The sequence below is a fragment of the Triticum aestivum genome, chromosome 6A, assembly GCF_018294505.1.
Source record: "Triticum aestivum cultivar Chinese Spring chromosome 6A, IWGSC CS RefSeq v2.1, whole genome shotgun sequence".
Lineage (NCBI taxonomy): Eukaryota > Viridiplantae > Streptophyta > Magnoliopsida > Poales > Poaceae > Triticum > Triticum aestivum.
In genome coordinates, this window is record NC_057809.1 from 620,835,704 (window position 1) to 620,849,152 (window position 13,449).

The 13,449-nt window shown below is 44.1% G+C and overlaps 1 long non-coding RNA gene across 1 annotated transcript; it reads right to left on the bottom strand.

The window, feature by feature from the left end:
* Nucleotides 1–9,952: 9,952 nt before the first annotated feature.
* Nucleotides 9,953–11,272, bottom strand: LOC123131478 (uncharacterized). The gene is made up of 3 exons (XR_006464185.1): nt 11,157–11,272; nt 10,605–10,907; nt 9,953–10,160 (listed from the first exon to the last, which is right to left on the bottom strand). It is a non-coding gene; the product is annotated as an uncharacterized lncRNA (long non-coding RNA).
* Nucleotides 11,273–13,449: the final 2,177 nt, after the last annotated feature.

A 13,449-nucleotide genomic window follows, 5' to 3' on the forward strand; every position in this document is an offset into this window, starting at 1 on the left:
ACACGCCCACTGCTTGAGCTGGCGGTGAGAGGTATGCAGCAAGGCGCCGCCATCGACGCAGATGGCCTCCGTAGCCTTCTGGAACCCTTGCTCTCCAGACTCGTCGTCCTCGTCGTGGTTGTCGTCTTCTTGTTTCTTGTCGCGGCCCCGGGCGGGCCTCTCTTGCTGGTTGTCCTTGCCGGGGCGGCCTCCCGGGCCGCCATGCTTCTTGTCAGATCCCTCAGCACCGTCCTGGTCCTTCTCCTTGTCCCGCCTTTCGTACTCAGCCTTTTGCTTCTCAGCAAGCAGCTCGACTTGTCGGTAGTTCTGGAGGTCGTGGCCCTTGGTGCGGTGGATCTTGCAGTAATGCTTGCCAGAGCTTCCTGGCTTGCCGGTAGCTGCCAGGGCCCGGCAGGCGGCGCACTCGGCAATCTCCTTGCTAGGGGCGTCTGCCTTGACCTTCTTGCCGATGCCGGTATCGTCAGATCCCTCAATGGCAAGCACAACCTTGCCTTTGTGTTTCCTGTTGCGACGCCGGTTCTTTTCCGTCGGGGTGGCGGCGTCTTCATCAGTAGAGTCAGTTGCCGCGGCGGCATCTTCGCCGGGGTACTTCCTTCCCTCTTCAGCCCGGGCGCACCTATCAACCAGAACGTAGAGCTCGGCCACATCCTTAACCTTGGTCATCGCCAGCTCCTCGCGCATCTTGCGTTGCGTACGTTTTGGGGAACGCGCTAATCACAGTGGCGGGATGAATGTCGGGGATGTTGTACTGCACCCGGCTGAATCTCTGGATGTACTTGCGTAGGGTCTCCCCTTCCTTCTGGGGAATTATATGCAGATCACTGGCCTGGCCATGAGCTTGGTGGCCTCCTGTGAAGGCGCCAACGAACTCATGGCACAGATCTGACCAGGAAGAAATGGAATCCACCGGCAAGTGCATCAACCAAGACATCACATTGGGCTTGAGCGCCAGCGGGAAATAGTTGACAAGCACCTTGTCGTCGCGAGCCCCAGCGGCCTGCATCGCCATGGTGTAGATGCTTAGGAACTCGGGCGGATGGGTCCTTCCGGTGTACTTCTCACCGACGTCGGGCTTGAACGTGCGGTGGGATGGCCACTGGAACTGCCTCAGCTCATGGGTAAAAGCCGGGCAGCCCACCTCGTAAGGTAGGCCGTCTGGGCCCCCTAGTGTCGGGTGGTCCACAGCGGCTCCCTCCCGCTTGTCCGACTGGCGGCGCGTTTCGCACCGGCGCTCGACGGTGGTTCAAGCGTCTTCGTGAGCTCGCTCCCGAAGGACCTGGCGCTGGTCGCGGAGGGTCCGCGGGTCAGACGATGCTATGAAGATGTTATCACAAGCGTCGTCGTGGCGAGCCAATGCCCGCGTCGGCTGGCGAGGAGGAGGAGAGTGCACCGTGGCCGCAACTCCCCTAGTCCTCCCAGCGCCAGCATGTGGTGGCTTGGTGGAGCGCCGGCCTGAGGGCCCCGCCAGTCGCGGATCATCTTTGGTTGCGATGGCAACGAGGCTCCGAATGGTGGCCCTCCACTCGTCGAGCTACTCCGTAGCAGGAGGGAAGTCGAGGAGCAGTTGTGCGCGTGCCAAAGCTTCCGCTGGCGTGGCCGACGGCGACAGCTGCATGGATCGCGGTGCGCTTCGACTTGTAACTATGTTAGAAGGAGCTTCGTCACGACCCAGCGGCTGCGTGCCATTTTGGCCAGCGCTTCGGCGAGCGTGCTGAACCCCCTCATCTTGCCGATGACGCACAGGGCTCTTCCCACGGCGGTGCCCAGGGTCACCATCGTGGTGACGCTGCTCGGTGCGCACACCATGGGAAGAACGTGCGGTGGTCGCCGGTGTAGGCGTCCTGGAGGTCGCCGCACCGCCCGGAGTCGGCACAACGATGCCCCTAGAGGGCCCCGCGCCGCTTGCGGGGGGCCCAGCTCCGTCCTTGGATCCGGCGACGTGTGGCTGGCCGTCTGGCGCGCGAACAACGCCGCTCGCCAGGCTCCGACTGCCTGGGCGATGCTGGTGCTCGCGGGCCACGGCCCGGGTCCTGTCTGCGACCGGTCCGCTAGTCCGCACCGGCACGGGTTGTTCGGCTCCAAACGAATCGACCGCTATGGCCGTCCTCTTCTTAGGGTCCATGGCGATGAAGAACTGCTAGGCTAACTACTAGACCAGATTCTCACAATTGCGCCCCCTGCCTGGCGCGCCAAAGATGTCGGGGTGGAACGACACCTATGGGATCACAAGAATCCCTACTATGGTTGCCGGGGCGCAGGGTTGCGAGGAGAGCAGGGCTAGTAGACAGCATAAGGATCGTTTACCCAGGTTCGGGCCGCGAGGATGCGTAAAACCCTAGTCCTGCTTTGGTGGCTGTATTTCTGAGAGTTCTTGAGCTCTCGGACTAGCTGTGGACAGCGTGTGGTTCGAAAGAGCCGAATCCCTCTCCTCGTTGCCTCGGGCCTCCTTTTATAGGAAAAAGGGGTTGCCATAGTGGCACACAGGAGGTGGAAAGGTCTACAGTGGCACGAGGTTATCCCTCGTATTACAGGACAAGGTGCATTTAATGCATTGCTTAGGTGTCCTCTTGCTTTATCGAGGACGGGGGCGAGGCCCGTCCCGTCCGTCGCCGCTCCTCCTCGCTTCGACACGTGCCTCGGTCAGGGATGCGTGCGGTGCCATGTAGGCAGGCTGGCAGCTGAGTTGGCGCGGTGGTGGAGCCTTCACGATGATCTGCATGCCGCCACGCAGGCGCTTGATGAGTTGGCCTGGGAGCTGCATGTTGCCACGCAGGTGCCCGCCCAGCTGGTTGGGCTGGCAGCTGCATGTGAACGGCGGTGGAAGCTTGGTTGACGTGGGCTTGGCGGTGGCCTTGCCGGCGTCTTTGGCGAGGGCCTTGCCGGGTGGCCCGACAAGGGTCTCGCTGTGGCGTGTTGTCGTCCCCGGCAAGGATCTTGCCGGGGGTCTGGTGGCCTTCCTTGGCAAGGATCTTGCTCAGAATCAGTGTCTTCTAATCTGATCTTGAATATGTCTTCACAAAGATCTACATGCCACCATAGGGGTGCCTTCCCGAGCCTTGGCCCCACGCTGATGATGGCACTAGGGGCCATGGGCTCAAGGGTGGCTCGCTCTGTTGGTGCAGGGTGAACTGTCCCGGCAAGAGTCTTGTCGGGGCCGCTGAGGCCACCCGGCAAGGGTCTTGCCGAGGGAACTTGCTTCGTCCCTCCGCTCTTTGTGGTCTTGGCCTTGGCGTTGCTTTGATTGTCTTGGGCTTCGATCTTACCTTGGCTCACCTCCCTCATTTTGCTTGGTGTGGCCGTGGGCGCGGCTCTGACTGCCCGTGCACAGGAAAAAAGGGGTACAAAGATGCGCCCATGTTTTTGTACACCGACAGCGAATCATATGAGCATGATGAAAACTAGCTTGAAGATAATTCCCATGTGTCCTCGGGAGAGCTTTCCTTTATATAAGAGTTTGTCCAAGCTTGTCCTTTGCTACAAAAATATTGGGCCATTAAAGAGCTCAATTATGATTTTAAACTTGCCGGTGAGAAGTGGCTATTTGACATTAGCTCGCTTGATGAATAGAGAACCCAGGCCTATGAGAATGCCAAGCTGTTTAAAGAAAAAGTTAAAAGATGGCATGAGAAAAGGATAGAAAAGCGTGAGTTTAATGTAGGTGATTATGTTTTTCTGTACAACCCTCGTTTTAGATTTTTTGTAGGAAAACTTTTCTCTAAATGGGAAGGTCCTTACGTTATCGAGGAGGTCTATCATTCCGGTGCCATAAAAATCAACAACTTTGAAGGCACAAATCCGAAGGTGGTTAACGGTCAAAGAATCAAACATTATATATCAGGTAACCCAATGAATGTTGAATGTTATTGAAACCGTAACGCCGGAGGAGTACATAAGGGAAACTTTCCAGAACGTTCCAGACTCCGAAAAGGAATAGGTATGTGGTACGGTAAGTAAACCGACTCCAAAACAGTCCCATTGGCATTTTTTTCTCCGTTTTGGAATATTTAAGAAAATAGGAAAATAAGAAGTAGTCTGGGAAGGACACGAGGCGTCCACGAGGGTGGAGGGCATGCCCTACCCCCCTGGGCGCGCCCCCTACCTCGTGGGCACCTCGTGTGCTTTCCGGACTCCGTTTTCTTGCATGCTACTTCTTTTAGTCGGTAAAAATTCACTATATAGTCTCCCAAAGGTTTTGACCCTCGTATCATGCAAATATCCTCTGTTTTCGTTTCGAGTTGTTTCTGTAGCAGATTTGGAGCAAGATATCTTCTCAAGAGTCAGTCGGGGAGAGTAGGGTGTCTCATCCGACACCGGGACCAGGAGCAAACAGTGATGCTGACGACTTTGGGACATCAACGGAGGAAGAGATTGAGGCCGACTTGAAAAGGATAGATGCCATGGAGGAGGATCAAGAAGTTACTTCTCGTTTCCAAGATGGATTCATGATGGGGGAACTACACAACTCAGCTATTCCAAACCCTGTCATCCCTTCCAATGTTAGATTTCTTTCTTATGAAAATATGAAAAGGAGTGCTACTTGTTCTCCCGCAGCTATGCAACATCCTTGGGTGAAAGGAGCTTTAGCCGTCACGGGCAAGTTCCATAAGGAAATAATGGGCCTCAAGCAGCAAGTCAATAAGCTCGAGGAAGAGAATCGTATCCTGAGGGGCATCATCGCCAAGAATATCACGTCACCACCCTCGAAGAAAGAGACATAAACAGATAGGTATGGGCACTCCCCTTGGCAACTACCAAGCTTGGGGGAGGTGCCCCGCTATCGTATCACCATCACACTCCTATGTTTACCGTTTTCCTTAGTTCGATCTTTTTAGTAATATCTTGATCTAGTAGAATAAAGTTTCAGTATGATTTAGTTTTGAGTTTTGCTTTATGATCCCTCTTTGTAATCGAGTCCGTGAGCTATATATAATAAAGATTAGTGTTGAGTCAAGGGCTTGATTATCTTGCTATGATCTTGAGGGAATAAAAGAAAAAGAAACAAAGAGATCATATTGATCTTATGGAGAGTAATGACTTCACATAAAAAGAGTATGATGAATAAAAGTTGTTGAGAGGTGACAAACATAGTTTTGGTCATCGTTGCAATTAATAGGAAGTAATAAAGAAAGAGAGTTTTTCACATATAAATAAACTATCTTGGACATCTTTTATGATTGTGAGCACTCATTAAAATATGACATGCTAAAAGTTGATGTTGGACAAGGAAGACACCGTAATGGGTTATGTTTTCTTATATCCGAAATAAAGTATATTGTCATGGATCATCCAACATGTTGAGCTTGCCTTTCCCCCTCATGCTAGCCAAATTCTTTGCACCAAGTAGAGATACTACTTGTGCTTCCGAATATCCTTAAACCCAGTTTTGCCGTGAGAGTCCACCATACCTTCCTATGGATTGAGTAAGATCCTTCAAGTAAGTTGTCATTGTTGCATGCAATAAAAATTGCTCCCTAAATATGTATGATTTATTAGTGTGAGAGAAAATAAGCTTTATACGATCTTGTGATGTGGAAGTAATAAAAGCGACGGACTACATAGTAAAGGTCCGTATCGCAAGTGGCAATACAAAGTGACATTCTTTTGCATTAAGATTTTGTGCATCCAACCATAAAAGCACATGACAACCTATGCTTCCCTCCACGAAGGGCCTATCTTTTATTTTTGTCTTATGCCTTATACAAGAGTCATGGTGATCTTCACCTTTCCTTTTTACATGTTATCCTTTGGACGGCAGTTTGGGACACCTAGGTGTCCAGGCTCCTTGCCTTTCCACCGTTCAATTGCTTTTAGATGTGTGCTATTGCAACGGGTATGTGTATTAAATGCATTAATCGCTAATTGGATACCATAAATAAGGCTCATGCACACCATGCATTGGAACAATTCTGTAGTAGAAAAAAGGAAAGAGAATAACATGCATGGCGATGTTGCATATTTGGAGTCATTAATAGAAATAGGAGAGAGAAATCAGAAATAAATGCCTCATGATTTGTATACATTCATGTTCTCAGGTATATGGAGATATTTTTTCGTGCTTGAATTAATAAGAGGTATATGGTATTGTTATGTCAGACGTATTTTTTAAATATTATCTAATTTAAACAAATGGTAGTAATGTGTTGAAGGAGAATAATTCATAGTTCACATATTAGACAAAATATCTCATGCATATCCATAAATTTCACATCCCCACAGTTGTCTCATGGCAGAAACATTTTCCGCTTTTAGTATTAGATACCTATTAGAAAACTATCGAACAAAAATGCAATGCGTTCTTTGTCACTTTAGAAAAGCATTCCACGGAATCGAATACCCACAAATATTTTGAAATATTGTGGGTATGTCATATCCAATGCATTTTACATTATAAAAGTAAATAAGTGTGACATACCCATAAACCATATTCCAAAAAAAATTACCCATGATATGTGACATAGCTAGCAATAATATAGCACAAAAAATAAACAGTTGCCATATTTAAAAAATATAAAAATTTATATATCAAGAAAACTAGCAAAACTATCGACATGTCTAGAAATTATTAAACAGCACAATAAATAAATAATGATATAACTATTAGTTCTTTATACACAGTAGAGAGTATGTGATACGTATGATGAATATATCATACAAAAAATGGCTATCCAATAATTAGGATATAGCATCCATTTTTTGCGGGAACAGAATATAACGTCCATACAAAAACTTGCGACTCAATGTAAATATTTTAAGAATTGAAGGTATCATACACCCACACATGTTTAAGACCTTTAAGAAAATTACAAGGTATTATATACCCACAGTATGAGACCATACATATGTGGGTATATTTTTTTCATCGAACCCAACAACGTGTATCTCCACCAGTTCTTCATACATAGTGGAGAGTATGTGATACCTACGTATATCCTTTGAGCCCAACGTACCATATATCTCCATCAGTACTCCATACGTATGTCCTTTGATTTTGCATATTTCTTTGGTATATCATTTCTATCTACCGTACCTTGGGTATATCAACCATGTTGTCTGTACTAAGGTATATATTTTTATTTTGGAAACAATAAAGGACGATCGTGCATGGAAGCGAAGTTATGGATGTATGTATTGTTTAGAAACAAATGCATGCGCACTAGTATCACATATGGAAAATCTTGCATGCAAAATTTAATGGGTTTGAATCCACGAGGCATTAATGAAAAAACCAGCTAGGTGCCCAGGCACCTAGGTGCCCCAAATATTTTACCTATATATATGCATTGATTATACCCCTTATCATTCTCAATATACTTCATTAAATATTCTAAGATGGACCGTGATATTTGGCACACGTGTGCCATATAGCTAAAACTACCACACACCTCCTCTTTCCTCTTTAATTACATGCATAATTGCATTACTAGAATGAATCACCTTTTTTCACGAGCATTCATTACTCTAATTACATGCATGCACTAGAAGACAAAAAAGTTGATCTCATCCTAGATTCTCCTTATTCCGAAAATTCGAAATGTTTTGTAGCTCAAACCGTCAGTCTGATGGAAAGATCGTTTTGACATAAAAGACTCGTCGCGACGAGATCTTCAAAACTAGATCCCATGTTGGTATGTTTCGACGATTTTTTTTCCAGATCAAAAGTTACCACGCCTCGGCTACATAAGTTATCACACATGTAGTATGCAACTTACCGTGGTATTTTCACATAAATTACCAAAGGAATAAACATTGTTCTTTTCACATAAATTACCAAAGGAATAAACATTGTTCTCACACCTTCTCCACATGCATATGTATGTATGCACTAGAGCACAAAAAAAGTTGATGTCATCTTAGATTCTTCTTATTCCCAAATTCAAAATGTTTTGTAGCTCAAACCATCGATCTGATGCAAAATCGTTATCACATAAATGATTCGTCGCCACGAGATCTTCAGAACTATATCCCATGTTGGTACGCATGTTTCGACGACTTCTTTTTTTGGGGTCAAAAGTTAACATGCCTCGGGTACATAAATTACCACCCTGTAGTATGTAATTCCCCGTGGTATTTATACATAAGTTACTCGGGTTATATTTTTCAGCAATTTTTCCCACTTGGTCAAAAGTTACATCGGTGTTTGTACTTAAGTTATCAGGAATGTAATTCGTGTATTACCGTGCTATAATCACATAAGTTATCAGGGGGAGGGGGTTATGTTTTCAACAACTTTTTCTCTCCTTGGTCAAAGTTACCGCAATATTTGTACGTAAGTTATCAGGTACACGGTTCTTTAATTACTAAATTCTTCTTATTTTGAAAATTTAAAATATTTTGTAGCTCAAACCGTTGGTCTGATGAAAAATCCGTTTTGACATAAAAGATTTGCCGCGACGAGATCTTCGAAATTAGATCCTATGTTGGTATGTTCCGATAACTTTTTTTTCAGGTCAAAAGTTACCACGCATCGGTGACATAAGTTACCATGGCTGTGGATGCAACTTATCGTGCTATTTTCATATAAGTTACCGGAGGGTAGTTCTCCCACCTTCTCCACATGCACATGCGTGTATGCAATAGAGGACAAAAAAGTTGATGTCATCCTAAATTATTTTTATTCTAAAAATTCAAAATGTTTTGTAGCCCAAACCCTTTGTCCGACGCAAAAACCATTTTCATATAAAAGATTCGTCGTGCCGAGATCTTTGAAACTAGATCTCATGTTGGTATGGTTTGATGATTTTTTTTCAAGTCAAAAGTTACCACGCCTGGGCTACATAAGTTATTGGGGGGTCATGTTTTTCAACAACTTTTTCTCCCCTTGGTAAAAAGTTACTGCGGTGTTTGTACGTAAGTTGTTGGGTATGCGATTCTTATATTACCATGTTATTTTCACATAAGTTATGAGTGGTGTTTTTCCATAATTGTTTTTCCTTGTTGATTAAAGTTGCCATAATGTTTTTATGTAAGTTATCAGGTATGCGGTCCATAAATTATCAAGTTATTTTCACATAACTTATGGGGGGCGGGGGGTGTTTTCAACAACTTCTTTATCTCATTGGTCAAAGTTATCGTGTTGTTTGTATGTAACTTCTCAAGTATGTGGTTGGTTTATTACCATGCTATTTTCATATAAGTTATAAGGGTATGTTTTTAGCAACTTTTCCCCCTCCTTGGTCAAATTTTTGACGATGTTTGTACGTAAGTTATCAGGTTCACGATGCTTAAAATATCATGTTATTTACACAGAAGTTATCGGGTATGTTTCATCAACTTTTTTCCCATGGGTAAGTTACTGCGGTATTTTTGACGTAAGTTATCAGGTCCGTGGTATGTATATGACCATTCTACTTACATAGAAGTTACCAGGGGTATGTTTCAAAAAATTTGTTGCTCGACTCCAAGTTACCATGGTGTTTTCACCTAAGTTATCAAGTCTGTGGTGTGTATTTATCATCCTATTTACATAGAAGTTACCGAGGGTATTTTTTCAACAATTAGTTTCCACATGGTCAAAGCTACTGCAAAGCTTGTACCTAAGCTATCAGGTATGTGGTGTGCATATTACCGTATTATTTACATAGAAATTACCTGGGGATCTTTTCAACAATTTTCTTTCCCATTTTTCAAAGTTACCATGGTGTTTTCACCTAAGTTATCAGGTCTGTAGTGCATATATTGTCATGCTACTTACATAGAATTTATCGTGGGTATGTTTTCAGGAACTTTTTTCTTGGGTCCAAAATACCAAGAAATCATCGGAGGTATTTTCAACATCTTTTCCCACCGACTTAAATTTACCGCGGTGTTTGTACGTAAGTTATGTAGTTTGTGGTGCGTATATTACCAATGCTATGTACACAAAGAAACCAAGGTTATGTTTTTCAACAACCTTTGATGCGCATATTCAAGAGAGAAACATATAAACCCAGTCACGATTGAATTGTGGATGCCATTGATCTTGTTAATATATCTGTGCTAAGCATGCAAATACAATATAACAAGAAAAGCATAATGAATTCCCTCATCTGATATACATATAGCTGTACTCTTACTTGTTTCCTTCGGATCAATATTATATGAAGAAGTGATCTTCTTCAGCGCCTCTAGAGGGGAAGCACAAAAACTTGCGTTGTCCAAATTTGGAAGAAAACTACCTGCATCTGAAATAAGAGTAAAAGGGTCATACTAAGAAATATCAAGAGGTTAAAAATACGGCAGGCATTCAGCTTCATGATGAAGCATGCATCATTAATAAAACACCATGCAGAACAAAATAAGACACAGAAAGCGCATTGTAGAAGTGCATCTGTTAAATAATACCATTGTTGAGTTTACATTTATGATTTAGCCAAAGAGCAGCTCGCTAGTTCTAATGCATAGCTAGATGAGCATTGTTCTCAAGTTTCTTCTATTCCTGAAGGAAACCAGATCCATTGTTGTTGGGTTCATGTACTTGAAATTTTCTATCTGACTAGAGTGACATTGGTCAGCCTACTCGACCAGATTCTCTGGCATTGTGCTAGAAGAGCAGCAGGATCAACCACAGAAAAAATCATGTGTAGTAAGTTCACTTCGAAGACTGCAAAACATGTACATCAACTCACTTTCAGGGCCATTGCGGTGACTGACTGGAGCTGCCGAATTGTTCAGGCTTAGGATGTCAAGCGATCGAGGCGCCTGATCACCAACAGCTTGGCCGCCTGCGCCATCTGTGCCATCCTGGTTCTGCAGCCCTGCTGTCTGCTGCTGCCGCTTCTTTTGTTCAAAGTACTACCTCTGCCTGCCCACCATGCTTGTTCCGATAGTCAGTCACAGCGACATGAGAACACTAACTGTGCCGAAGCAACTTTCACAGCTTGAAATCGGTGAGCCTAACAAGGTTACCTGCTCTGTGTCGATTTCCTGGACTGCGCTCATTTCAAGCACCAACACGCCCAACGCAAAGCCGTCAGGTCCCCAAAAATGAATCAAATGTTAGCAATTCGTTACGAAATACACTGCTGCATGCTACGATTATTAGGTCAGCCAGCAGCCGCCGTTGCAATTGCGGCGCAGAAACTACCCAAATACAGATTTCAAACAAAAACAACCCGAATCATGCTAAATCCCCAAATTAAGCACGGCGTAAACGGGGGGTGGGGGATCCGAGAACTCACGGCATACACCTGCCTCCTGGAGCCTCCCGTCCACTGCAGCATCGTGGGAAAGCGGCCGAGCTACCTCCCCGGGTGGCACGAGGAGGGAGGGAGGGCGCGTAGGGCGCGGAGGCGGAGAGAGGGGGCGCGCAGGTGGCTGGCGCGGAGGGAGAGTGGCGGCGCCGCGGCGGGGAGTAGTCGGTTGGGGATGCGGTGTCGAGGCCGCGGCGCCGCAGGCGAGCGGCGACGAGGAGGCGGCGTCGGGTTTTGGGAGCAGGAGCAGCGCGAGCATGGCAAGAGGAGGAGCGCGCGGAAGATAAATGGGAAGAGTCGGGAAGCGTGGCGCCTTGGCACTCCCACTCGGCATCGGGTGGGAGACGGTTCGAGCGAAGCGGGCGACAGAGCGATGGCCCACACACCAACGATAGACAAAACAAAACTGCTCGCTGGAACGTTTCTCGTGCGTCGGATTTGAAATGGACGTCATCCAGGTGGTGTGGCGAATTTGCAATAGGGCACAGGGTTGCCAAATACATTTTTCGTTCTAAGATACCTCAATACAAGTTTTGTTGAAAAACATATCATTTACGACCTACTTTTTGCAATATACCTTTTTCATGTACAAACAAATCAGTATATACGTAAACCTTTGAAAATATGAGGCAGACATGATTTTTTTTTCATAAAATCCATTTTAGGGTATCTAGTAATTATTAATGAAGTATATTAAAAATAATAATAAGCTATAAAAGATTCATCCATGTGGTATATGGGAGCGAGAGTACGTACTCTCACTCTTAGGAGTACACAACCATTTTTCCTATATATATATATATATATATATATATATATATATATATATATATATATATATATATATATAGTGTTACTATTCATCACCCAGGGTGCAACATAAGTTATTCTTCACCTGAGGTAATCTTACGATCATTTCATAATTAAATTACGTTTGGAATTCAAATAGTTACATTCCTATTGATTCACTAGGTCAAATTTGACATAAGAAAATAAAAATATAGGTCATAAGACAAGAAAATTTGAAGTTTATGTGTACTTTAGACTATGTTTTTACGTTTGTAATTTTACATAACATAAAATATTTTTACGGCGATTATATATTTACTTACGGTCCCTTTTTGCATCGGAAATAAGACAAAACTTACGGAACGTAAAATTACGGTGCATTGATAGTAAAATAGAGGGGGGGTGAAGAATAACTATTCCTCATCCAGGGTGACGAATAGCGCGACCCTATATATATATATATATATATATATATATATATATATATATATATATATATACAATTGGATGTAAGTTATCATGAACTATTATTGTTGAAATTACCCTTGAGGTAAAAGGTTGGGAGGCAACACTATAAGCCCCTATCTTTCTCTGTGTCCGATTAAAACTCCATACCCATAAGTATTGCGTGAGTGTTAGCAATTGTGAAAGACTAAATGATAGTTGAGTATGTGGACTTGCTGAAAAGCTCGTATATTGACTCTTTTCGATGTTATGATAAATTGCAATTGGTTCAATGACCAAGATCATATTTTGTTAGTTTTCAATGAAGTTTCTGATTCATACTTGACATCTTGAATAGATTCTTACTTTAGCATAAGAAACCATATGACAATATATATATATATATATATATATATATATATATATATATATATATATATATATATTGCTATTATAAGAATGTTCATGATGCCCCCATGTCCGTATTTTATTTTACCGACACCTCTATCTTTAAACATGTGGACATATTTTTCGATATCGGCTTCCGCTTGAGGACAAGCTAGGTCTAAGCTTGGGGGAGTTGATACGTCTATTTTGCATCATGCTTTTATATCGATATTTATTGCATTATGGGCTGTTATTACACATTATGTCACAATACTTATGCCTATTCTCTCTTATTTTACAAGGTTTACACCAAGAGGGTGAATGCCGGCAACTAGAATTCTGGGCTGGAAAAGGAGCAAATATTAGAGACCTATTCTGCACAAATCCAAAAGTCCTGAAACTTCACGGAGGCATGTTTTGGAATTAATAAATAATACTGGTGAAAGAATTAACTAGAGGGGGCCACACCTGCCCACGAGGGTGGGGGCGTGCCCTGTGATAGCCTGGTTTTGCCCTCTCTCATTTGCTTGATTTTCTTTTGGGTTCATTTTGAAACTTGGAGTTTTTGAATCTTTTCATATGGACTTAAACACTTGGGTACCCTTGGCTTTCACCCAAGTGCTTCATTTCCCTCCCTTTTCATCATTCCCCTTCTGATCCA